General features: G+C 53.7%; 1 protein-coding gene and 1 long non-coding RNA gene across 6 annotated transcripts in view; one reads left to right on the forward strand and one right to left on the reverse strand.

Moving 5' to 3' along the window:
* AGPAT3 (1-acylglycerol-3-phosphate O-acyltransferase 3) overlaps positions 1-25,918 on the reverse strand; it is a 97,355-nt gene that overhangs the window by 45,965 nt on the left and 25,472 nt on the right. For 2 of the 5 annotated variants that reach the window (XM_074324506.1, XM_074324505.1), the window contains exon 2: positions 23,542-23,604. The exons of 1 other annotated variant lie outside the window; for it this stretch is intronic. The gene's annotated coding sequence lies outside the window, so the exon portion shown is untranslated. Of the gene's footprint in view, positions 1-2,073; positions 2,477-20,314; positions 20,490-23,541; positions 23,605-25,918 lie in introns of those variants that run through there. 2 more of the 5 variants (XM_074324523.1, XM_074324526.1) reach the window with 2 other exon arrangements.
* LOC141569968 (uncharacterized) lies at positions 21,079-22,136 on the forward strand. Its single transcript, XR_012493716.1, has 2 exons — positions 21,079-21,214; positions 21,324-22,136. It is a non-coding gene; the product is annotated as an uncharacterized LOC141569968 (long non-coding RNA).

The following is a 25,918-nucleotide window of genomic DNA, read 5'->3' on the forward strand; positions in this document are numbered from 1 at the left end:
GTGGAAACTCCCCGCAGGCTCCTGACGGCCGCGTGTCCGGCTGGTCAGTGCTCAGGCCCCGCCACCCGAGGGTCCCGTCGCCCCCTGCCTGAGAACTCCACACGGGCCGATGTCACCCCTGCCTCTGGATTACTACGCGGTTTCGTTCCCCACGTCTCTTACTTAAGGTTAAAGAAAACAAAGCGAATTTGAACATATTACACAAGGAAATGTCACAAGGATATAATATCTCTAGATGACTTCCCTGGACCTGAAAATTAATGATTTATGATAAATATGAAAAGAGAAGAGCAGGAGTGTGCTGACAGACTCTTCTGGTGGTTTCCTCAGAGCAGCCATGCGAAAGGTATGTTTTAAAAACTGAAGAAAACCTTTCTGTAGACTAAGTAAGTTTTCTCATAAAATTTCCACATTCCCTTTCTCCCACAACTGAGAGAAACTCAAGGTATAATCAATTACTCCTGCTTAGCTAGTAGTAACTATCCGACCATCAGACATGGGGAAATACGAATGACAAATAGGAACCTGTCATCATTATGTAGTTTTGAAAAGTTCTGTTACCCCGCTGACACCTCCATGTCCAGCGGAGGACCCCATCTGTCAGCCATCGGGGTCCCCGAGGCCACAGGCGAAGCACAGCCCCTAGAGAGCCATGCGCTGCCCATGCAGCATCTGCCAAGAGCTACCAGCCCTGCCCTGGAAACAAGGAGCCAACCAGCACTGAACATAAAATACAGCCTCAGAGCGTGACCCCCAGGGAGGGACGTGAAGCTAAGCGACCAGGGGAGGGCAGGTGGGCGGGCACCTGGGTGGCAGGAGAGAGAGCTTCGCTCTCCCTGCAGGAACTGTGCAGAGACAGACACACAATCCCCTCTGCGTGCCCCCAGGGAAGGGGCAGGGGGATGTGGGACAGCCCAGTCCCCGCCTGCACCGGACCTGAGCACCCGGCTCTGCAGCCCTCGTCCCATCGGCCACCTCCCTTCCCCAGGTGGGAGCCCCAGTGTGTGCAGGTCAGAGCTCCGACCTGGCCCCCTTCCTGCCAGCCTCCCCTCCCAGTCCTGGCCCTCAAGGGTGGATCCCATCTGGAAACATCCCAGAACTGGGTGCAGACGGCCCGAGTTAACCGGGAGGGCTGAGGTCGGAGGCTGCAGAGTCCACACAGAAACCAAGAACAGCCATGCCGGCCATGCCCAGGCACAGTGGTGACAGATCAGGGAGACCACACCCAGACAGGCTGGTGACGGGTGCAGGAGACCACGCCAAACATGCAGGTGACAACCAGGTAAGCCACACCAAAGCAGTGCTAAGTGACGGGTACGGCATGTGAATTTATCCATCTAATGACCATGACAGCTGGGCTCTCTGGATACTGCTGCCAACTCCAGATAAATTCTGCACAAAGTCACCAAATAACTGGCAGACCCACGAGTTCTACCAGGTTTCACAGATGCTGGGGACCCTGGTGCGACCAGTCCAACCCAGACCCCCAGCAATGACTCCTGGCTTACTGCGTCGGCAGCAGTCCCCAGACGTCAGGGCAGCCTGGACTTTTTCCCCACTTCTCCATATCTCAGGCTCTTATTAATTCATAATCACACTCTTCCCAGTTTCCCCAAAGGCACTGTGCCACTTCCTGCTGTCCTGGGCCTCTATAATGTGGAACCTGCCTAAACCCGCAGAAGGGCAGCGACAGGTGGTGACTTCCAAAAGGAAAGAAGCTGCGGAAGTCATCACTGTGCTTTGTGCCCCGGGCTTTCCGCACTCACTAAACACGCTGGTCCCAGGCAGCGGAGGCTCTCATACACCGGCCGACTGCATTTATTAGGTTAATGAGATGCTGCTAGCCCACTGGGAACGCGCCCTCTCACCCGCCTGTTTATCCACACTTGAGCGCACACTAGAACGGAGAGAACCCTCCGGACGCCAGCCACACGCTGCTGGACCACCAACAGGGAGGACAGTTGCTGAACGCACTCACTCGCGACCCCCAGCCCCACGGCCTCACTGGGCTCTGCAGCTGACGGTGTCATGCTCACCCCTCATTCTTACGCCCAGGGCGTCCGCCCCACTGACCGCTTGGACACGGAGCTCCTGGTGCTTTCCGGCGGCCTTGGAAATGGCACGAGTTCCTTGCGCTTTCTCCTCTGGTCTCAGGAAGAAGCAGGAGAGGCACAGTCTGCAGCCCAAGCGTGTCCCAGAGAAGCTTTCTCCAGGCCTGCTCACATCCACACTGTTCTGGGAGCACGACCAAGGCCTGTGTCCCTTTCCACTGGGACCCTTCCTCAGACGCACAGCGGTGGTGCCTGCGGGAGGCAGGCGGTTTGTATGCCACACCTCAACCAATCTGCCCTTCCACAGCTTTAAATATACAAGAAAATAAGGAAATAACAAAAGTGAAGCCCCCCCAGGTGGAAAGGCACTTTGCTTTGAGTCACTCCAGGGTAAATGAAATGCAGTGGCAGAGGCTCCAGGGAGGAGTCTGGTGCTTGCAGGGACCAGCTGACACAGTGTCCTCCCAACCCACACCGCAACACTCCACCAACGGGTTACTATGCAAACCAAACACAAGTAAACAGCCTGAGGTGTGAGCCCAGAGAGGCCAGCGGCCAAGTTCTGAGTGCTCTGAGGTCAGAAACTCTGTGCCAGGCGCTGTCTGTGCAGCTTGCAGCCACTTCACGAACGCAGGCCACGCACAGATGTTGCCGGCAGCAGGTGTCCTGGGGTAATGCTGCCACGAGGGGGGGGGGGGCTCACCTGTTAAGGGCGAAGAGGTGAGGACGCTCTTCGAAGACACAGGGTGCCTGTAAAGCCTTCCAAGGACATGAGACGGGCTCCCCGGCCCTCGGTGAGCCCAGATAATGGGAACATTAAAAACTGATCTTTTCAAGGCTGCACGTCAGGGCAGCGACAGTCCAGTGGAAGGTGAGGGTGAGGAAGATGGGTACACACGGCTGAGGCTCCTGCGAGAACTGCCTGGTAGTCATTCAGAAGCAAAACACTGTGCAGCCAAGTACAGGCTGGGCCGCAGACAGGCTGCAGCTCACCGTGAACCCGTCTCAGCAACTGCCCTCCTGCTGGCCAGCACCTTCAGCCTTACTCAGCCCAGAACAAAACTCCTGCCCGGAATGCAATTGTTACACAAAACATGGTTTCAGGCAGATGTGAAACCTGTTAGAACAATTATCACGATGCTTCAAATTCACGGAAGTCAGCTTCTTTATTCTTAACCATTTCAACTAAAATCACTGTTAAAATTTCTATCACACCTTCGGGCTAAGTGATCGGCCACAGCAGCCGGGGCCTCCCCCTTCCTAGGCTGAGTTGTACCGACCTACACCACTCGCTTGGGTCTACACCACCCGCCCGGGTCTACACGACAGGCCCAGGTATACACCACCCACCCAGGTCTACAGCACCCGCCTGGGTCTACACCACCTGCCTGGGTCTACAGCACCCGCCTGGGTCTACACCATCTGCCCGGGTCTACAGCACCCACCCAAGTCTACAACACATGACCAAGTCTGCACCACACACCCGGGTCCACACTACCCACCCACGTCCACACCACCCGCCCAGGTCTATACCACCTACCCAGGTCCACACCACCCACCCGGGTCCACACCACCCGCCTGGATCCACACCACCCTCTCAGGTCTACACCACCCGCCCGGGTCTACACCACCCGCCCGGGTCCACACCACCCACCCAGGTCTACACCATCTGCCCAGATCCACACCACCTGCCCGGGTCTACACCACCCGCCCGGGTCTACACCACCCACCCAGATCCACACCACATGCCCAAACCGCCTGCAGAAGGCTTTGCTCTCCCCAGTCAGCCGAGTGGCTAGTCCATGCTTCTGCTGCATTGCAAGGGGCTGGCAGTGCCCGGCTGGCTCAGCTGCCCAGCACACATCAGGCCCCGGGGACACATCAGAACACAGCAGGATGGACGTGGGCCGTGTCCACCCCAGCTCCCTGGAGAGGGAGCCTGGGTTCTGGAATTTCAGGCAGGACGTTCTAACACTACCTGGAGTTCATTGTTCTGTCACTAGTGCCCCCGCATGCGTGCTGGTCACCGCCACTGGGCGTGGGTGTCCTGACGGCTGTGTGTGCAACAGCTCACTCACTTTTCCCAGCACCCTTAGGGGGCAGGCACTCCTATGAGCCTCATCTTACAGGTGAGGAAACTAAGGTGCAGAGAGGTTAAGCAACTTGCCCAGAGTCACACAGAAAGCGAGTAAGCATCAGAATCAGGATTCTAACCCAGGCCGTCTAACCGCAAAACCACCACTTCTATAAACAGGAACCATGTCCTGAACAGCCAAGAAGCAAAATTGAACAAAAATGCTCTGGAAATGCCCCCTCCCTCATCTCTGCTGAAAAGAAGAGAACACTTGAGCCTCGCCACTGGGGAGGGGCCTTCTATGGTTTCTGAAAGGAGGCGTGTGCCAGAGGAAAGGAGATTAAAGAAGCAGCTTTGTTTCACTACCTTCTAAAATCAGGTCTGAGTGGATCAGCGTAAAACTTCAAAGCCCCTCTCTCCACCTGGGACACTGCGAGCCGCAGCCACTCACCACCTGGTGCAGACCCGCTACTCAGGTCAGCAGCCAAACAAAGTATTGTAAAAAGCACCTGACTCTGTGTTTTCAAAAAGATTTTGTAACTAATGAGATTTTGTGAGTTAGCAGAGAGTAATACATTCTTGCTGTAAAAATTTCAAGCCGTCAAGAGAGGACCCTTCCACGGCCAGGGCTCGTGGAGTGGCGTCCGCTCCGCTGAAGAGGTCGACTCAGACGCCGCCACATGTGGTGATGTTGGGTGACTCTATACATGGATTTGCTCACTCAATGCTCTACGCCGTGGACTGCATATTTGTGTCCCCCCACATTCATATGTTCAAACCAAAGGCCCCATGGGGTGTTACTGGAGGTGGGGCTTCTGGGAGGTGCCTAGATCATGAGGGTGAGCCTCCAAAAATGGACCTGTGTCCTTACACGAGAGACCTGAGAGGCCCCTCGCCCCTCCCACCCTGTGAGGACACAGCAAGAAGGCACCATGCGTGGACCACAGCAGGTCTCACCAGACACCTGCGCCTTGTGCTTGGACTTCCAGCCTCCAGAACTACGAGAAATCAACGTCTGTTTTTAAAAGTCACCCAGTCTATGGTGTTCTGTTATAGCACCCTGACCAGACGAAGACACGGGGAAGTCTTTTGGATCATGCAAACCTCTCCTTACAGCGAGAAGCAGTAAATACGACATGAGCACACACCATCTGGGTTCAAATCCTGGCCTCTCCACCCCTAAGCTGTGTGACCTTGAGAAAGGTACTAAACCTCTCTGAGCCTCCATTTCCTCATCTGTAGAGCGGGGGTAAGGTTGCTACATCCCCAGGTTATGAGGGTTAAATGAGTGGGTTGTATGAAGCAGTGAGTCAAGGGTCTGTGGGTGCTGTTATCGTTACTATCACTTTCATTCCTGGGAAATTAGCTGCAGGGTATTTATTTCATTGTAGCGATATACTAAAAAGTATGTCACCATTCTCCTATTGAGGATATTTGGATCAGGTGCCCAACCTGTGGTGTAACAACTTGACGCTGGGCCATCCCCTTGGACCCCTTGACACGGATCGAATGGCGTGCGGCACCTGGCGGTTTGGGTGCTGGCCTGTGTCAAGCTGGGATCCATTTCTGCTTAAGCCTCAGTAGCCTTCTCGCGCAGGGTTTGCTCCCCCCATTTCCACACTGGGGAGTCCTGCCGGGTGACTGCACGATGCTGGATAAGCCTCTGGGCTCCCAGCCCCACCGCACGGCCCCACCGGAGCCCTGCCGGCTTCCCTCTCACCAGCTCTGTGAGTAACAACGGGGGCGCACCCTTCACCTTGGGGCGTGAGCAAGTGTGTGCAACACCATGCGAGTTACTGCCCAAACCGGCCAAGCTCCTTCTGGGAACAGGAGAAGCTTCCAGCTGTGTAGAGTTTCCCATAGGTGGACCCACCTCCGGGTCTCCCACTCCACTTTTTAGCCTCAAAGATGAGGATGGCGCGAGGTCCCATGGGATCAACCGTGACGCCCCAGCCACCAGTGCTCAGCCCGTCGCTGTGGCGCAGCGTGGTGGGCAGGGGACAATTACGTGGCTGGGTGTGGAATTACCGACCTGCCGACTGACACGTCAGCATTTTCCCAGGGGAAGCAAACCAATTTTTTTAACCTTATGGAAAAAGGCTCAAGACAGAAAAAGTAAAGAGAAACCACCTGTAGCCAGCGACCATGACAACACCTTGCAGGCTCCCCAACAGTGACCTTACCTAGGGCGGGGGAGGGCCAGCTGCCACCCTGCTCTCCCAGGTCCTGTCCAGCTCCCTGTGCTGCCCTCCGTCTTCTCTCCACACTGCCACCTCCACCTCAGCCCAGTCTCCTCCAACTTTAAATAAAGGACTGAAAGCTGAGCCAGTGTTGTCAAACCGGCTGGGGTTGGGCACAGCCCAGATCTTTCCGGCTTCCCCCACTTGGCTCCCAGCTGGGTGCACCAGCGTGGGCTACACCTGGCTTGTAGGGACAACCATATGACAAGGGACAACTGTGTGACAGACGGGGCTGTGAAGTGGACCTGCAGAACAAGGTCTCCGCACCTTCACTCAGTCAGTGTGTAGAAAATATCTAATGGAGACAATTTCTACAACGCAAATTCACAAAATGGCAATTTCCCGAAAGGACTCACGCGCAAGAGGCTTTTCTGATGCCTGGCTTCTAGTTTGGCCCTTTGCCATGTCAGCCTTAACACCTGGCCTTCGTCTGAGTCTGATTTTTTTCGACAAAAATTTATTTAGATTTCAAAATAAGAAGATAATATAAATTTTAAATGCTTAGACAAATTTCATTCTAAGCAATGAAACAGATCTAGCAAGAAAAAATATGAAAGAGAAGCAAAGTCTTTCCCCCATGTCATGAGCATGATATACAATCCTTGTTATATCTTTTAGTTCCAGAGTTAGTATAAGCCCCAATTCATGCCCACAGACCCCAAAGGTAATTCTGTCGCAGCAGATCGTGGTCTGTATGCCACACCTGCCATCAAGGTCATGCTGAGTCCCTGGTGGGCAGGGATGTGCGAGACCCCGACAGCCAGAGGGCGTTTCCTGGGCCTCCTGACCGTCCAACACAGTGTGGACCAGGCACACCAAGGTCTCAGGTAGAAAGGACACCACGAAAATCCATGCACTGACGTTCAAGAGAGACTGGGTCCCCTGTGCTGATAATACCCGTGGCTCAGAGAGCTGAGGTTTCGTGCTCAGAAGCCCAGGTAAGAAAGCCGGATCGATTTTATCTTAGAAAATGGGGATATGTCTATAATCTTCAAAAGAGTGAGAACCGAAAAGCCCTCAGGCCTCCAGGGGAGTTTCCTGGTCTGACCAGCCGGGTGGGTTTCTGGCCCGTCCCTAGGAGGTGTCATCAGTGGGCCTGCAGGGCACCCATCTCAGGCCCTTCCCTGCTCCAGCAGCTCGGGCTCAGGGCGCTCGGACGCAGCTTGGGACCCAGGGGAGGAAGTCTAAAGTCCTGTAGTTTTGAAAATGGGTAGAATTATCTTCATAACCTTTAAAAGAGAATGCAAGCAAGAAACAAGTGTAAGGACCACCTCCATTAAAAAGTTCCCTAGCAAGGAACCCTCGCTGGGAAAGCCACGCCCCAAACAGGGAGCTGGGATGTCACTGTCACCGTGAGTGGTGGCCCTTCCCTGAGAGCTCCTTACTGCACATACGGCCATTGAAAAACAGCTTGGAATTGATGAGAAAGACAATTCCTTAAAGCCACTGTGGAGACCAGACATTCTTCAAACTAAACGTAGAACCTTCCAGAGAACGTCCACGTCAAATTGTTAGAGGATCTGGTTTGGGTAGCCAGGAACTGAGGACGGAAAATAAACACCGAACAGAAGGCAGCGGCCCCTGTCCTGCAGGACCAGGCCTGAGGCTGGGAGGGAGGATGGTGAACAACACCCCTAATGAGGGCCAGCACCCAGCGCATTGCTCCCTGCGGGGCCAGGTCTCCCTCACCTGGAGCTGGTCCCTCGCCCCATCTGCATCGTGTTCCTGAGAATCCCACCTTCTGTACAACCACAGATGGAAAATAACGGGTCTTCTGAGAGAAGGAGTGGCCAGGCGGCCACCGTGCACTTGTGACCAAGAACCTGACAAACAGCAGTGCAGGGGCCTGTCCAGGTCCCCGGGAACAAGCGTCCAGAACAAACAAGATGAAAAAGATGAACAGAGATTCTGCCTCTTTGTTTTAATTAAGGGGTTGCTCTGTGGCAGGGGTGGAGGGGGGTTCTGAAGACAAGAGCACCATGCAGCGGTGGGGTAGACACCCCGCAACAGCGGTTCCAGATGGGCCCGTGGCCAGAGAGCCGAGTGGGGGGCACAGCATAGGCTGAATGGGTCCTGGGCCACGAGGGGTGTGTTGGGCCATGTGGGTGCACGGGGTTCTGAGGGGTGCGCTGGGCCATGTGGGATGCCCTGGGCCCCGTGGGGTGTGTTGGGCTCTGAGGGGTGCCCTGGGCCATGTGGGGTGCCCTGGGTTCCTAGAGGTGCGCTGGGTCCCATGGCATGTGCTGTCTGTACCTGGCGTGTGGTCGCTGCTCCATGGAGGAGCAGACAAAAGGTGCCGGGAGAAGCTGTCTGCCACCTAGAACGCCCTCATTTCCCAGTGAGTGTGACCGTTTGCACCTCCCGTTTTTCTGGAAAGGGGAGGAAGTGCAGCCCGAGCCCACTAGTGGCAGAGCTGGGAGCAGAGTGCAGATCTGCTCTTTGCATTAAATCCCACTGCTTTCCCGTACAAGGCTCCCAGGACACTGAATGACACTGGGGACAGGACAATGAGAAGGGGCCAAAAGGCTCTCCTGTTTGGAGAAAAGACAGAAGCACGGGCTACTTTAGGAAGAAGATGCTGGACCTTGCTCAAAACACTGTAGGTCCCGGCTGTGGGCTGCTGGGCCTTCTGGGGGGGCCCCTTGGGCACTTTGCCCACCCCACCCCCACAGTCCTGCCTACAGCAGTCAGCAGCCCGGGGGTCCGCCGGGCCCAGCTGCACCCGCAGCCCAGTGCTTACACATGCGTGTGCCTGGATCAACACAAAAGGGCCCCAGAAATCCCACCAACATGAACAAACCCGCTGTGAACAGGGGTCCTGAGTCACACGTCAGCGACAGTGGCAGTGTCGCCTCCCCTCTTGCACCATACGCAGGCTTTCTGTGGGGAGGGAGCCCCATGGCTCTCCTGTGCACCTTCCCAGGACACCAGACGGCCAGGAACCTGCTCCCAGGGCTCTTCCTGCCCCTCTGTGCTGGAAAGGTGCCTTCCCTCATGAGCACATGCCCACTGTAAATGGCCCCCTTTTCTGCGCCGGAGTCCAAGCCCTCCAGCTCCCACGTGGGCCCCTTCACCTTGGGCACCCTCAGCCCACCCTTTGGTGTTTGATCTAAGGAGTGGGCTGTGACCCCACGTGGTTGAACTTGCATTTTCTGACCACTGGGAGATCACGCCCAGCCCTCCGGTCACCTCTCGGGGACGGCTGCTCACACACTGTCCACTGAGAACGTGCTGACCTGCCGTCAGCTCCTCCTTCCGGGGCCCCCAGCCTGCAGAGTGTCCGTCCTTGGACTCTCCTGCCCAAGGATCCCGGGTGTCGCTCTGCCACACAGGTACACCCATCCCACACTGGGGCTCAGAATCAGGAAGGCCGGGCTGCTGGACATTTAACCCACGTGCCTCAACAGATCAGTGAAAAGTTGACATTTTCACCTCTCCCAATTCCAAACCAGACAGGGAGGTGGGGGTCGCTCAGCAGCCCCTATAAACAACCAGTTTTGCTCCACGGTGTCCTGCCATTTAATAGCTGCTCAGGCTCACCCAGCACTCTGAGCGCACTAAACGCAGCACCTTTCTAGCGTCTTTCCAAATCACATCACAAACCAAGTTTCACTGGAGAGTATCCGCTTGGCGCAGACTTTGTGCACTGTCTTCGTGTCAGGCTTCCTGCGTGACTCTGATCTTGATGGCGAGTTTGGCACAGTTTTGCAGAACCTTCCATCCTGCCGTGTGCAGCGGCCTCCAGTTGGCGGTCTGAGCCTTCCATCCAGACCAGGGAGGAGACAGTGCCTGGGGCTCTTGTGGCCTCGCGATGTAGGGGACGCTGCAGCTCAGGCAGAGGCCAACCTTCAGTCTGCCTCGCTCTGCGTCAAGAAGCTGTGTACTTGCTGCCCTCTCTGGGCCCAGCTTCCTAGAAGGCTGCGGCCACTGTGTTGCCTCCCTCCTCCTACCTCGGCTCCTCTCACCAGCAGGGCACCTCCATGCCAGCCCCTGGTTCCAGCATGAGCTGGCCATGAGTGTCTGCTTCTATGGCAGAGCAGCTGGGACCCTGCACTTCCCTCGGCGGACCTCCAGGTGGCGCCTCCACAGCCCCCAGCCTGGGCCCTTCCCATGCTCAGCACTTCAGTTCTGGTTCCGGCCCGCAAGGGATACTTACCTTGTTTCTGAGATCAGATACTCTGTTGCTTTGGTTTCCTTGAGAGGCGGGTGTGACTTCCCCCATTTTACCTGCCACAGGTGAGTGGGTGCTCGCCAAGCCAGCTTCACTGACAGGTGTCAAGCGCTCTCTATAGACAGTGGAGGCTCCCTGATGTGGCTCCCCTGACCCACGAGGACCCCCAGAGCTGATGGCACACCTCCCACTGCCTCTAGCAGCTCACCTTCAGCTCCCTCTAGCTCCAAGTTCAGAAGAACCATTGTCAGTGCCCAGACCCGCTGTGCAGCCACTGTGTCTGCAGCTGCGGAACTGAATTAAAGAACACGGAGGCAGGGGACAGTGCAGAGCTGGAAGCAGAAGGAGTCGCTCCTGCTGACATCAGGCTGAATCCTCTGGGAATACTTGTGAGTACAAGGAGCTGCCGATCAAACCACGTGAGGGAAGGGACGACTGTCGGATCGGAAGGATTCTGCCCCGAGTCTGGGGCGGCTGCACAAGCTCTCTGCTCTGCAGAGAAGCCAGTCCACTCAACCAGGTGGACAATGATCGCGACAGCCACCGAGCATGGGCTGCACTGTGCAGGCTCCTCACAGGGGTCCGAGCAGGCATGTGCTGACCACCGCAGGGCTGACTCAAGCCCCCCAGTACCCCCCCCACCGCTGCTCCTCCGCCCGTGGCCACAAGACCTAGGCTCTAAGATCCCTCCCTGCATGGGCTTTTCTGGTGACCCGACCTGGCAAGGCCATCAGCACGCTCTCGTGGGAGTGCGGGCGCGGCCTGCTGACCAGTGCCCCACGTGGCCACACCTGCTCCTGGACACGGGCAGACCCACATCTACGGTGCTCTGCACCCCCGTCCCACTACAGGTCCTGGCAGCAACAGTAACCACACATCTGATTGTGAAATGAACAGACTGACAGCGGTCTAGTTGAGTCTTTACAGAAAAGGGCCTTTGTTGCGATCCCAGCCCTCGCTGGCAGCCCTTGGCTCTGCCACACACAAGAGTCCTCTCACTCACCCAAACCACCTGCGGAAGCCAGCACACAGCTCCCATCAGAGAAAAGCTTTTCACCTCCTGCCGCGCAGGCCCAAGGTGGGGCCTGTGCCAAACCCTGTGGACACCTGGCCTGGCCGTCGGCCCATCCACTCCGGGTCACGCAGGACCACTGGGCAAGGCACCAGGTCTCACCACACGAACACCCACACCCATCGATTTCAACTCCCCAGAAACTAAACCATGAGCAGGACCACAGAGAACCCCTCTCTCTTAAATGTCGGGGGACTTCTTTTGCAGCATAAAACCCACCACACCCAAGAACTTTCTGGTTAAGTCCCTTCTCTCGCAGGCATGGTCCCCGTGCACGGGCCTGTCCTCAGAACCCAACCAGCACCCCTCGGGCACCCATGGAAGGCTGTACCTCCCGTCCCACCACACGGACCTGAACACACACTCGCCCTTCAGAACCGCATCCTCCTGCCACCTGTGTGAACCTGATAGCCGTCCAAAAAGAAACAGCTTGTCCGGGCAGCAAAGGCAGGGTGACAGCCGCCTTCCCTCTCAACTAGTATGTGACTTAAGAACTCTCCAGATTTCACAAGCATGGGAGAGCAGAGGAAACGCACTTTGCAAGCAGGGTCTGTCCCAGGCAGAGGTTGACAGATAACACTCAACGGGCGGCTCCAAGAAAGAAAGCGATTCATGTGACAAGCTCAGTGCTCAGGTACCCGCATTAAAACACTGGAAAAAGTAAAACTACTCTGAATAATGTATTCTATTTAACCTCATTCAGCCAAAACGTCAATGTGCCAGCAACGTTAAAGGGAGTTGATGGGACGTCCTGTGTCACCTGTCACCTGGGTCCTTGTGGTCCACAAGTTCATGTGTGTGTGACTCTCAGGGCCTGTCAGGTCGGCTTGTCAGCTCTAAGGGCTCACAGCACACGTGAGCCGTGATTCTGCGTTTTCAGTCACTTGTGGGACGTTCGTGGCAGACAAAGCCTTTGACCACCCTGGCAGGGAGACACTAGAGACGCAGGAATCATGCTGCCGAAGCCGCCTGTGGACTGCGGTGCAGGCGCTGAGGTGGGTGGGCTGACAGGGGCGGAGAGAGGTCAGACATATACAGGCCTGGCCTCTGGCCTTCTGCGGAAGGAAGCTCACAGTGTGAGCGGCTCCGAATCCCCACCTGAGCGGGTCAGGGTGGGGGCAGCCCTAGGCCTGTAACCTCTTTAGCGAAAGGTTTCCAGCCGGTCCATCGTCCTTGTTCACACACCTTTGAATAACCGAAATAGCCATGGGAGGGGTGCTAACCCTCAGAGAGCACAGAAGCCTGTGGATGACCCCGTAATCCGATCCCCGACTCGCTTTTCCCCTTCCTTGTAATCTTCCTTACATCCCCTCCTTAGTCTCACATGCATAAAAGAAGCTGCCAAACGGCCCTTCTCCAGAGCATTGGAGATCTTCTCCCCACGTTGTCAGTTTCGCTGCTATAAACACTTATAAAAATTCTCTACAGGTCTGGGCGCTTCTTACGTGGAGTTTAGCTCCAGGTGAGGATGGACAGACACGAGGCACATTAAGGGGAATGGGATGCTTTTCAGGGCAGGCTGGGGGGGGGGGGGGGTTGGTCCTGGATTAAGAACATCCCACTGTTGTCTGTGGCCAGAGCGGAGGGAGCGTCAGACCCACAGAGGGTGCAGACTCGGGCGGGGCCCATGGGGTCTGAGACGTGCTGCTCTGAACCCCACTCTCTCCTGCCCACTACTGGGGCCTCATCCCGGCCGTACCGCGCCCTTACCTGTGGGCTTCCTGGGCCAGAGCGGCAGGGCTCTTGTCCCCCCAGGCCCTCCCAGTGGGGAGGCAGGAGCTATAGGGAGGCAGGAGCTCGCAGCCAGAGTCTTTCTCACCCCTGACCTAAGCTGTCCGCATGCCAGGAAGGTGGGCGGTGGCAGCAGCCAGGAGCGGGCGTGGGACAAGCGCTTCAAGGTCCAGGGGACAGGTCCGGCTGCCCACGCGCAGCTGGACAGCCACCAATTGAGGTGGCTGAGCGATTAGGGAGGAATCCTGCTTGAGGCTGTCGACTTGTCCTTTGTCTTATTTTCAAAGAAACTGAAAGCTCAGACCTGACCAGCCCCCACGCGGAAGAACAGAAATGCAAGTCGACAGTTGCAGAACTACCAATGTGTATAGCGTGCGGTGAAGAGGGAAGCAAGAAGGAATGGGGAAAAGGCCTTCTTTCTGTCACATTCAGGTCCAAGGTCAAGGCTAGGCCGGTTTCTGGAATGCTGACTGTCCCGGGAAGTGGCAGGAAGGGGGTGGCTGCTCTAGGGGTTCAGAAAGGGCCTCTGTGTTAGGAGGGTTGTTCTGAAGGCAAGCAAGACCCTGTAGGCTCCAAACAAACTTCTGTCCCCACCCCCAACTACCTAGAAGAAATGAATTAGGGACCTTGCCTATTATAAGAGATATCAGCAGAAATAACCTTTCTTTGACCTCTCTACAGGGCAGGGCAAACTACTAATCACTGGACATCTGCTCTTCTATCGTCCTGCAGTGACCCTCTGAAGCCTCAGGAACCTTACCTCACCCTGAGCTCAGGATGTCATGTACCCCTCATTTCCCCTGTCTCTGAACCTCTCATGTATGTGGGTTCTAGGACGATGTACGTATTAAATTTGGTCATTTTCTCTTGCTAATCTGTCTCGTGACTGTTCACTTATTAGACCAGCTGGAGGAACCTTGAGGGTAGAGAGAAGTTTGTTCCTCCCCTGCACTGCCAGTCCAGCACTCACTGTCACTTGCTTCTGTACCAAAAGGGCGGACACTCTGTCGGGCAGACACAGCCTCAGTCAACAAGATAAGGTCCCAGCTCCCCTGCAGCCTGGACAGCTGTGTCCGGCCATGGACAGGGAGGAAAGCCAGTGGGTGGAGCACGGGGACAAGTCTTCAAAAGGAAACTGCCCAGCTGTGCCCTTATCCCACCTGCGTGGGCTGCAGATGAAATGGCAAGGCAGGAGCAGCCTCCTTGAGACCAGCAAGCCGTCACGGGGAGGACAGAGCTGCGACTGACAGGGACATCAGAGGGAAGCCGGGGACATCGGGCTGTCTCACTGGTAATGGGAGAACAGCTGACCTGCAGATTTGTTACCGCACGTGGCTGAACCTGCTCCTAACAGACGTGGAACTCTGCAATTCACAATCGGGGAGGACTCCCCTGAGCTGTTACGGCGGCCCCCGCTCATGCTCATGGACACAGAGCTCCAGGCTCCTGGCTTCCGCCATCCCCATTTCAATCCCAACGTCTTGTCCTTGCAGCACGAGGATGAGTCTACACGGGAACCAGCCGCAGGTCTGGGCTTCTGTCCGCGGAGGCCACGCAGGCTGCGTGCATCCCGTAGGGCCGGGTGCCACTGGTCCCCCTCCCACCTTCTCGGACGCACCCCTGCTCTCCTCACACCAGTGTAAACACCATAATCGCACAGCTGGTTTTCTTGGGGACACACTCGCCCCTGAGCACTGGGAGGGAAAGCAGAGGCCCCCGTGGGAACAGACGGGCTCACCGACCAGGGTCCAGCCCACGTGCGCAGAGCACCCAGGGTCCCTCCCCGTCCTGCGTTTGCCCCAGGGTCTCTTCTCCGGGCTCAGGGCCTTCCCGAGGGCCACGCGGGGACTCTGTCAGAGCAGTGAGGTGCAAACGCCAGCACGGTGCTGCACATGCCCAGAAAATGCGGGTCTGAAAACACTGTGAAGCCAAAGTTCTGATTCTAAGGCCTGTACACGATTTGGGAAGAAAGCAGAGCCAGCAGTGAGCTTTAGCTAAGTCAGCTGTGCATCCCTATGGTGTAAGGTAGACATTCCAATAGATTAACAGGTAACGGGTGCAATTCCAGACAAGGCAGGACACCAAGGAAAAGGGTGGTGAATGATGGTGATCCGGAGCAGGTCCAAGTATGTTAGTAACCACGTAAAGAGAAACAGCAGTTAAAAACCCAGCTGTCTGCTCCATTTACAAGAAACACAGCTCACGCAGTGTGTCACAGGAAGAAAGGAACCAAGTCGAAGGAAAAGACATACAAACATGTGCAAAAACAAAACAAAACACTGGAGTAAAAAATAAGATGGTGAACTAGACTTGAAGGCAGGAGGTCTGGGAGAGGCAAGCAGGGCTGGGACACACAACAAGCGGCTCCGTTTGCCATGCATCCGAACCTGTGCCCACGACAGAGCTGGACACACATGAGGCTGAGCTGCGAGGTGTTTACCTGGAGAAGGAAGCATCAGTCGCGAGAGCTGACCGTACAGCACGTGAGCGTTCAATGCTGTGACAACCAACCAGCACGTGGGGTGGGCTGGCAGGGAGGTGGCAGAGAACAAGTCACGGGCACTTCAAGGGAGCAGAGTGGAAATGACAGCGGGGCCTGACAACATGGGCCAGAGACGCTCAGGTGTGCGTGAGGTGCAGAGCTGGTGCTGGGGAGGTACGGGGCATTGCACTGTCGCCGTCAGCAGAGAAACAACAGGCGTTATTCAAAGGAGAGGACGCAGGATTTGATAGAAAGATACTCGCATTAGGTTCGCATCAGGTAACCACCAAGACAAAACACATACTTCCTCAGCTACGTCAGGTCACCACACCAAACACAGCACAAACCAAACAACCGGAAAGGGAAGGACAGAGGCCACACGCCCTGTGAGAGAGTCTGCAAATGGCACGTGGACACACATTTTATCTCTGACCCTGCAAACACACAAACACACGGAGCCTATCGATCACCTGAGGCAGGTGGAGATCACCTACTGAAAAAGAGAAATACTTGACAAAACAAAACCCACTCTGCTAGATATCAGAGAAATACCTCAAACAACGCAATTCAGCAGAGTTGAAAATAGTGAATAAATGTATACGGGGAAATGCCAAAAAGAAAAATAGGCCTCAAACGCTTGATATCAGACAATATAAAATACCAGGCCAAGCGCCATGAAATGAGACAAAGCAGAAACATGGATGATGCTGGCAACTAAAGTTCTTAAAGAAGATATCATGCCTATGTACCAAAGAACCCAGCAGCTTGTTTCATAAAGCAGAAACAATGGATGTCATGCAAACCAATCAAAGCAGGCTGGTGACAGGAAAGGTTGATACATCTCTCCCAACCCAAGGCAGAACAAGGGGTTGGGAGCTACAAACAGCTACAGAAGACACGGCAGGATGAACACAGTGCAGCTGCAGGACAGCCAGGCTGCATGTGATGAGAGGGACACACCTCCTGAGAGTCATCACAGAAACACTCACCAACAGTGTCCATATAACGGGGGTGCCAAAACAATGTATACACGTGACTTGCATTCATCTTTTGCTGTCGGTATATTTTGAATATTACAATTTTAATACAGTTTTTTCCTTTCTTAAAGTATGCATACATTTTTTTGGCACCCTCTATAGATCAACAGCAGGGTTTCTCAACTGTGGCACAGCTGACATTTTGGGCCAGATCATTCTCTGTAGTGGTCCTGGGCACCGTAGGACATGTAGCAGCATCCCAGGCCCCTACCCACTAGAAGCCAGTAGCAACACTCCCCATCACCAGTTGCATCAACTAAAAACATCTCCTGACACTGTAAATGTGCCCTAGTGGGGGTCACCCCTAGCTGAGAACCACAATAGATACAACTCACAAAAAACAGAGGCTCTGTGCAGTCCTCAGTCATTTTTTAAAAGTGTAAAGAGACCAAAACTTTGAGAACCACTGCTCTTTACTTACAAAGATAAACACAAATTCCTTTAAAAATTAGCAAACAGAATCTAACAGCACACTAAAAAGACAATGATACGTTATGACCAAGTGGGGTTTGCTCCAGGAATGCAAGGATGGTTTTATGGTAGGAAATCTACCGTGTTTCCCCAAATATAAGACCTAGCTGGACCATCAGCTCTAATGTGTCTTTTGGAGGAAAAATTAATATAAGATCCAGTATTACATTATATTGTATTATATTATATTATATAAGACCTGGTGTTATATAAGACCCAGTATTATGTTATATTATACTTGGTATTATATTATATTTATTATATTATATTATAAAAACCTGGTATTATTATATTATATTATATTATATTATATTATATTATATTATACCCGGTCTTATTTATATTATATAAGACCCAGTCTTATGTTATAGTAAAATAAGACCAGGTCTTATATTAACTTTTGCTCCAAAAGACGCATTAGAGCTGATGGTCTAGCTAGGTCTTATTTTCAGGGAAACATGGTATTAATAAAATTCATTGTATTTCTTTTAAAAGAATGCTGGATTTAACAAAATGCACCCTCACTTCCTGATAACAACACTCCCTAAAGTCGAGGCAATTTAGAATAGCATGTACACTCATCACATGCTTCCCCGAAGGTGCCGTGCTGGCTCCAGACTCTCCTGTGACAACAGGAGACAGTGACAACCTCTGGGCCCCAAAGTCCCATCGCTGTAAGGGACAAACACCGGAGGCGCTGCAGGAATCAGTAGGCGTGACCCCCACAGGGAACACGCATAATAAATACAATACCAGCAACCTGACTCCAGCCACGAGGTTAAAAAAAAAACACAGGAAAAAATCGTGAGCAGATTTGGTTTCTACCCGGAAACAGGAACAGCTTACTACAGAAAATCAATTAACCTAATTATTGACAGTAAGAGGAAAAAGAAGGAAAACAACACGGTCGTTCCCGTGGATCGGAGAGCGCAGAGGGGAAGTTCCGCGTGTGCCCGGGACCTGCCGGGGGACTTACTGCCGCCCGGCGACGGCAAGTCGGAAAGTAAGGACTTCACAGAGGAGGGCACGCTGTGGTCACCGTGGCGGACGGGCCCGGACACGCCGCGAACCAGGTCCCGGGGCTCAGCAGCGCCACCTTCCGCCAGGTCTGCCCGGCGGCCAGCGCGCGTCCTGGCAGAAGCTCACTCTGCAGGCACAAGACAGCAAAGGGCGCGAAAAACGAGCAGGGGCATCGCGTGCGTGACACTGACGCAGGTGCCGGGCCTGCTGGGACTCGCCATGGGGCCTTGGCGCCCCCCCTTCAGCGTCAGGGTGCACCGCGGGCGGGGCTCGGTCCTGGGCTTCCCACGGACTCGCCTCCTGGCTTCAGCCCACGCGCAAGCGAGGGGGCGAAGACGGCAGCCGCTGCCTGTGACCCTGCTCCCCCCACCGGAACCCTCAGTACGAAGCCCGCACCGGCACACGTGCTGCTGCTAAGAGGCACGGCCAGCAGGAGGCGCTTCAGCCTTTCGTTCTAGTCACCAAGAGGCAAGGAGCTGCCACGCCGGCTGCGTCTGTGACACACCCTGGACCCCGACCCGCGGCCTCCGGGCCAAGCAGAGTGGGGGGCCACAGCCCGCTGCAGCTTCGGCTCCATGCTCGGAGGAACGCACCGGTGACACAATCCACAACGGGAACCTGCATGCACACAACCTACTTCATGGGCGTCCCAGAGGGAGGAACACAGTGTGGAACGTTCTAGAAAACAGATGCTCCTTGGTGGGAAAGCAGCCTGGCCCAGGCCACTGTCCCTGAGGAGGCTCCTCCACCCCTACCAGCTTACTGACAGCACCAGCCAGAGACAGAAGGGACAGCCACTTCCCCCGCAGCAGGAGGCAGAGTCCCCCCTCCTGCAGGTTGAGAACCTGGGCCCCGTGGGGCTTACTAACACCACAGCGCCTCAGGGCCATCGTCACCCTCTTCACAGACACTGTCTCCACTGCGTCACCCGATCCCAGCAGCCCCTCAATTCGGGAACAAGTGTGCCAGTTCCACACGCTTTCCGAGCCGTGCACACACATGTCAGTCTCGGAAGCACACGCTGGTCCTAACAGTGATAATGCGGGGCTCTGAAACTATCACACACGTGTACATACACGTAGGGCCATGCACATGCTTTAGAACACGCGTAACAGAGGATGTTACATTTTTGAAGTGAGGTAGGTCTATGTGTCCGAAAAGACTTCCAGACAAGTTACGTCAAGCTGCCCAGATGTATGCGGTGACACGGAAGCACGTTTGTAGAAGCTCTGTGCACGTATGTCTGTTCTGACGTGTGCTTTTACAAGCTCAGTAAAACTTGTAAAAACACAAACCATTTACAGGAGTTCCCTCCAAGCAAAAGAGTGGATCTGGGATTTTGATTATTTATTGGATTTGGTTCTGTGTTTAATTTTGACAAGCATGTGTCACTTTTAATAATTAAAATTTAAATATTAAGAAAGAAATGTCCTTGCTTGCTTAGTAAGCCCCAACCTTTTGTCTCTATGGTGTAACGACAGTCTAACTATCCTCAACACTGGTAAGATTTGTTTTTTAAGGAAAAAAGCTTATGTTGCAGGAAACGTGCCTTCTCTGGACACAAGCTGGCTGGTCAAAGTCCGAGCCTTTGCCCGGCCCCTACACTACGTTGAGAGCAAACAGAACCTCCCCACCCGGCGGGCACAGGGGACTCGCCGCCCACCTGAGCTTGCAGCTATGCCGGCACCTCCCCAAGGGGGCCCTGGACTGCGGTTCCCAGTACACGTGGTCTGGGGGCCACAGCGGTGAGCGGTCTGTGGTGGCCTCCGCTCCCCGGGGGACTCACAGCACATGGCAGCTCTGCCGCCATGGACCAAACCACAGGCCCACAGAAAGAGGCAGGGGACACAAAGCCTCTCCAGCTGAAGTCCGGGGCTTCCCCTCCTTCCAGAATTCACAAAACAGCGGATCCCAGAAACAGAGGCGCTGCCGATCTTCACCAGGAAAGACCAAAACATCACATACCTGCGTCACCTTCCTCAGAAAGTCTTCCGGGTCTCCTGAAGGTCCCGTCCTGGTCACCCTGAGAGCAGAGACGCACGGGCACCCTGGGACTTGCTCTGCACCCTCACCCTCAGGAGACCTGACCCCACGGGTGGCTGTCAGGGAGATTCTGTTGGGCAGCAGACTGAACTCTCAGGGACTGCGAGGGGTTCCTCTGCTGACGCCCAATCGTTCCCTCCTGCTGCAAAGAGCAATGTCCACGGCCCGCCTGGAAGGAGGAAGCCAGGTGCCTGAACACCAGGCAGAGGGAGGAGAGGAGCCTGTGAGATGAACTCCCAGGAAAGGCCTTTCCAGTGTCCGTGCATAAGAACAAGTAAGGCCAGCCTTAAGGTCACCTTAGAACTCGGAAGAGAGGTTGTGGAAAACAAGTGTGAGCTAAAGTTGCAATAACGGCTACATAGGAGAGCTTATCGGTCCTACCATTTGTCAGTGAAGGGGCCACACAGCAAAGGGACCACATATGCCACCCACCCCAGAGGCCATGCCGAGCGGCGTTCCCAGGAGGACTCCAGCCCCAGAGCCTTCAGGAGTCCACAGAATGGACTCTGGCAGGCTAAGCACGTCCCACTCCTGGGCAGCAGCACGACATGCCGGCCAGCACAGTGTCTACCAGGGCACCAGGACCCGGCAGGGACAGGACACACACCCATCCTCAGGGGCCGCTTGGCATGAGCGCAGCTGAACACTCATCCTGAGCCTGTGTCCTCATCTGAAAAACACAAATGGTAAGATTTCCTCCACGTGTGTGGGAAGAGAATGGCACGCGGGATTCTGAGAGTGCGGGGCCCAGCACCCACATGCATCATCACCGTCGTGACAGTTTTCCCAAGTGACTGGACCAAGTTACAGCCCCCACGATGGGTGAGCGCCCACTGTCTGTTTCTCATTTTAGCCCGTCCGCTGCTGCAGACACCACATCTGTGGTTTTTTATTTCCATCCCTCTGATGACTACGTTGCTCACCTTTCCAGATGTTCATTACACCCTTGGACATCATGTTTTGAGAGGCGCTGGTCGAGTCATACACAAGTGTTCTGCGTTATTTCCGGACTGACAATTACCCGCTTGTCAATCGTATGGGGTAGGGGCTGTAGCACAGTATTATCTGGTGGTTTTGCTGCTTCTTTCCTGCCTCTGGAAAGAGGTCAATTGTGCACACGCAACTGACGGCCTCCCACTGTGTGAATGTGAGTTCTGGACTGGGCGCTCGTTATGAGTCTGATCTGCTCCCCCCACCTGCCCCCGTGGCTATGACTAGTCCTAAAAAGCACAATGTCTCCAACTTGCCATTCCTCTTCTTCCCGGTCTTTTCCAGGCCCTCGATTGTTACAGAACTTGGAGGTCCCCATCCCCAGAGATGCGGGAGAGAGAACCGATTTCTGTCTGCAACCTCCCAAGCTCAGTTTTTCTCGGAGAGGCCGGGCTGATGACTAGTGCCTCTCGGCCACTCTCCCCAGAAACCAGCCATCGTGGGGCGCACATCGTGGAGCCTGCTGTGCACAGTGCAATGTGCCTCACAGATTGCAGGCTCTTGGTGCCACTCACAGCCCCTGACACCGTCACAGGCTGCACCCTCGTGAGGGACAGAAGCCCCTGAGCCCTGGCCATAGTCCAGCCATTGGCAGATGACAAGCACGGGAAGGGAACACACTGAGCCCAGCCTCAGGATACAGCATAGCTTGATTTTCCTTTTCACACAATAGTAGCTGCAATAATTTAACTATAAGCTGTGTATTCAATCAATAATGAGCAAAAACAGCAAATAAACGTTAGTTAACTCAGAATGTTGGCGAAGAGATGCTCAGAGTACGCGTTAGCTGGGAGCTGCCGTGTGTGTCACACTTATGTTACCAGTTATCAAATAAGCACTCCGAACAAAATACTGAATTCTAAAGCGACACTTGCTTGGTTCACATATTTAAGCGACATTATTTTAAACAAGTCATGATTATAAAGATAAAAAGTGTGAGACTGACGACGGGTTGCATCAATCCCACTCATATCCCGAAAGTTGTTTTGTTTTTACCAAACAGTAGCTACCAGCACACTGTGTGCTGGAATTATTACACAGGAGCTTGAGCTGCCTGCCACCCCCCACCCCCACCCCCGGAACTGGGAGCTATGAGTTACAACCGTAGACTTTCAGACCCGGTGCCTGGGGTGCCCGAGCGCTTTACAGAACCCATGTCTCCAGGCCCCAGGAAACTCCAGCAGGAGGCGCTTAGCACCAGGTGCCTGCAGCCCCTCACCTACCAGCAGATCCTGAGGGCAAAGTGGGCAGAGGGGAGGTGGGCAGCCTGGAGCCGAAAAGGAGGGTCCCCACTGCCAGGACCCAGGTCAACGGAGGACAGGAGAGGGGTCCTGGGTCACTGGAGGCCACTGTGAGATGGCCTGAGGACAGACAGCCCTCAGGCCCGACAAACCAGGCACCCCCACCCACCCCTATTTGGTGCTCTCGCAGGGGAGCACCTTACAGGAGCTGACGGCCCGATGGCTAACAGGGCCTTCCTGCTCGTGGCACACATGCACACAGACTTGGGGGCACACATCACCCCAAGTGTCTAAACTGGACAGTTACATCCACCTTACAGAGACGCCCGGACTCCAGCTCAGCGGGGGTGACACCCACTGCTGTGCCCCCGAGGACACTCTGGGCCCAGCAGCAGTTTTCAGCTCGGCCCCTCAGTTCATCCCCCCAGGAGTGAACAGAAGGGGAGACCACACACCTGAACTTTTTTATTTGGATTTGGACGAATGAGAACTGATTCGTAAATATCCTTGGGCTGTAAGAAAACTTCAAAGTGTATGTCCCTTTAAGAAAATCAATCGACACGCACGAAGGCCCAACTGTGCCCCACAAGGTCCCTTCAATGTCACTGAAGCTGGCGCAGGCAGCCTGGCTCTCAGGGCACACGGACTTCATCGGCTGCCAGCAAGAGCCAGGCCTAGGTCATAGGGATGGGACCCACTGCGGACTGCTGCAGGGAGCACACACACACACATATGCACGCACACACACCACACACAACACACATGCCCCCCACACCCCCCACTCACCTCCTTCTCCTAATACACACACTCACACACTACACATACACACCCACACGCCCGTGCACACTCACATGCATGCACGCACAGATGCACGTGCACGCACACACACACACCGCTCACCTCCTTCTCCTGACTTACCCAGGCACAGGGTCAGCAGGGCCAGCGCGAGCAATGGTGCTTCGAGGCTTCCAACCTGAAGGCCTGGAAGTGAAAGGCACAAACACGTGTACTTACACAGTGACCAACTCCTGCACGTCAGGGAAACTGACGATTGTGAATGACCTTTATTTCCCCGTGAACTGCAGAGTCCACAAACCTCAGCACCACCAGGCATGTGCCTATTCGGGGCCTTTCTGAGCCGATACTTCCCACTCCTGATAAGGAGACCCCAAGACAGACTCACAAACCAACACACCCCAGGAAGGGCCGCAAGCCAACTGCAGCCTCCCTACAGGCCCCCAGGACCAGCTGAAGGCGGCCGCCTTCCCGTGGGCCGTGCCAGGAGGAACCCCGCAGCCCCCAGGCCTCCGGCTCTGCGCTTCCCTGCACAGCGACTATGCCCAACCTCATCTGCACTCTCGCTCCCGCCCAAACCCACTAACCCTGCACACCGGGCTCCCCTCCAGGCCGCCAGCCTGTGATCCACAAAGAAACCCCAGGCCTACTGGCCAGTTTTGGTCCTTGCTTCTGCTTGCTTCAAATTGTGGTAAAACATACATAAAACCCAGCATTTAACCATCGCTAAGTGTACAGCGCGGTGGCATTAGGCAGATCACACTGTTGTGTAAGCATCACCACCGTCCAGCTCCAGAACTTTCCATGTTCCAAACTGAACTCTGCTCCCGTCAAACACTAGCTCCCCACCCCGCCCCCCATCATCCACTTTCTGTGTCTATGAATGTGACGACTCTAGGGACCTTGTATCAGTGGGGTCACACAGGATCTGTCCTCCAGCTGCATCTGTGTTTGAGCACGTGTCAGATGTCCTTCCTTTTTCAAACTGAATGACATTCCATTGTACACATACATTTTTCTTCTATAAATCTAAGAGTTGTATCTTTCACGTTTAGGTCTGTGACCCATTTTGTGTTTATTTTACAATGGGATGAAGTAGGGCAAAGGTGCATTGTTTTTTGTTTGTTTGTTTTGTAGTTGATATGTTGTTTATTAATAAAAGCAATTATAAGTAGTCACTTTCTATAAGTCATGTAAATCAAATTATTAAACATAAACTCCCACTTTAAATTTTTAACGACAATTAAGAATTCAGAGTCACTGGGGTAGGGTAATCTGTCATGCAGTGCCTTACTTTCATGAAAACAAAACTCTTTCTGCTAACTTTGACACAACTTGATCCAGTATTTCATTTTCTTAAAAATTGATGTTTTTCTAGGCTTTGTGGAGCCATTTTAAGTACATTTTCATTTGAGACGTGATATTGTCCACTAGTGACCGATATTATCCAGGTGAAATACATCTTGAAAGCTATAAAATGTTCAGCAAGATAGCCGGCAGATGCATATTTTTGCTGCAAACATGCCTCAACTTCAGCAGGATTCACAGCAGACAGAGAAAGTAAGTTAAAGTCTCCATCCTCTAATCCCACAAAGAAGAAGGAAATCTTACCATTTGCAACGATATGGATGGACCTAGAGAACATTATACTAAGTGAAATAAGTCAGACAGAGAACGACAAATACCATATGATCTCACGTCTATGTGGAATCTAAAGATCAGAATAAATGAACAAACTAATCAGAAAGGTGCATTGTGTTTGCATACGAGTGTGCAATTGTCCTGGCACCATTTGTTGAAAATACTGTCACTTCCTCATTGAATTATGTTGGCACTTCTGTTGGAAATTGACTGACTGTAAGTGTGTGGGTTTGTTTCTGGAATCTAGTCCACCCACTTATCTTCACATACAACTTTTTGCCAGTTCCACGGTGCCTAGATGATTGTAGCAATAGAGAAAGTCTTCAAACCAGGTCGTCATTTGTTGTCTCTTCAAAATTATTCTGGCTGCTCTAGGTCCTTGGATTTCCATGTAAAGTTTTAAATAAGCTTGTAAGTTTCTACCAAAAAACCTTGCCAGGGTTTTGATTGTGATTACACTGAATCTACATCTCACTTTTGGTAGAACTGACATGCTAGTCACATTGGGTCTTCTGGTTCAGTAACATAGTACGGCTCCCCGTTTATTAGGTCTTCTTCAATTTCTCTTGGCACATTTTTTGGTTATATTTCTCCCTAAGAATTTCATATTTTTTATGGATTGTAAATGGTGTTTTATTACAGCTTTTATTGTTTGGTGTTAGTCTGTAGAAATAAAATTCATTTTGTTATATTGACCTGTATCCTGTAAACTCACTAAACTCACCTATTAGTTCTAGTAGCTTTTTTGTGGATCTCTTAGATTTGCCACATAGACCATCATGCCACCAGCGAACAAAGACAATTCCACTTCTCTTTTCTGTTCTGTATGTCTTTTATTGCTTTTCTTGTCTTATTTTTC

This window comes from Rhinolophus sinicus, linkage group LG01 (genome assembly GCF_036562045.2).
Source record: "Rhinolophus sinicus isolate RSC01 linkage group LG01, ASM3656204v1, whole genome shotgun sequence".
Lineage (NCBI taxonomy): Eukaryota > Metazoa > Chordata > Mammalia > Chiroptera > Rhinolophidae > Rhinolophus > Rhinolophus sinicus.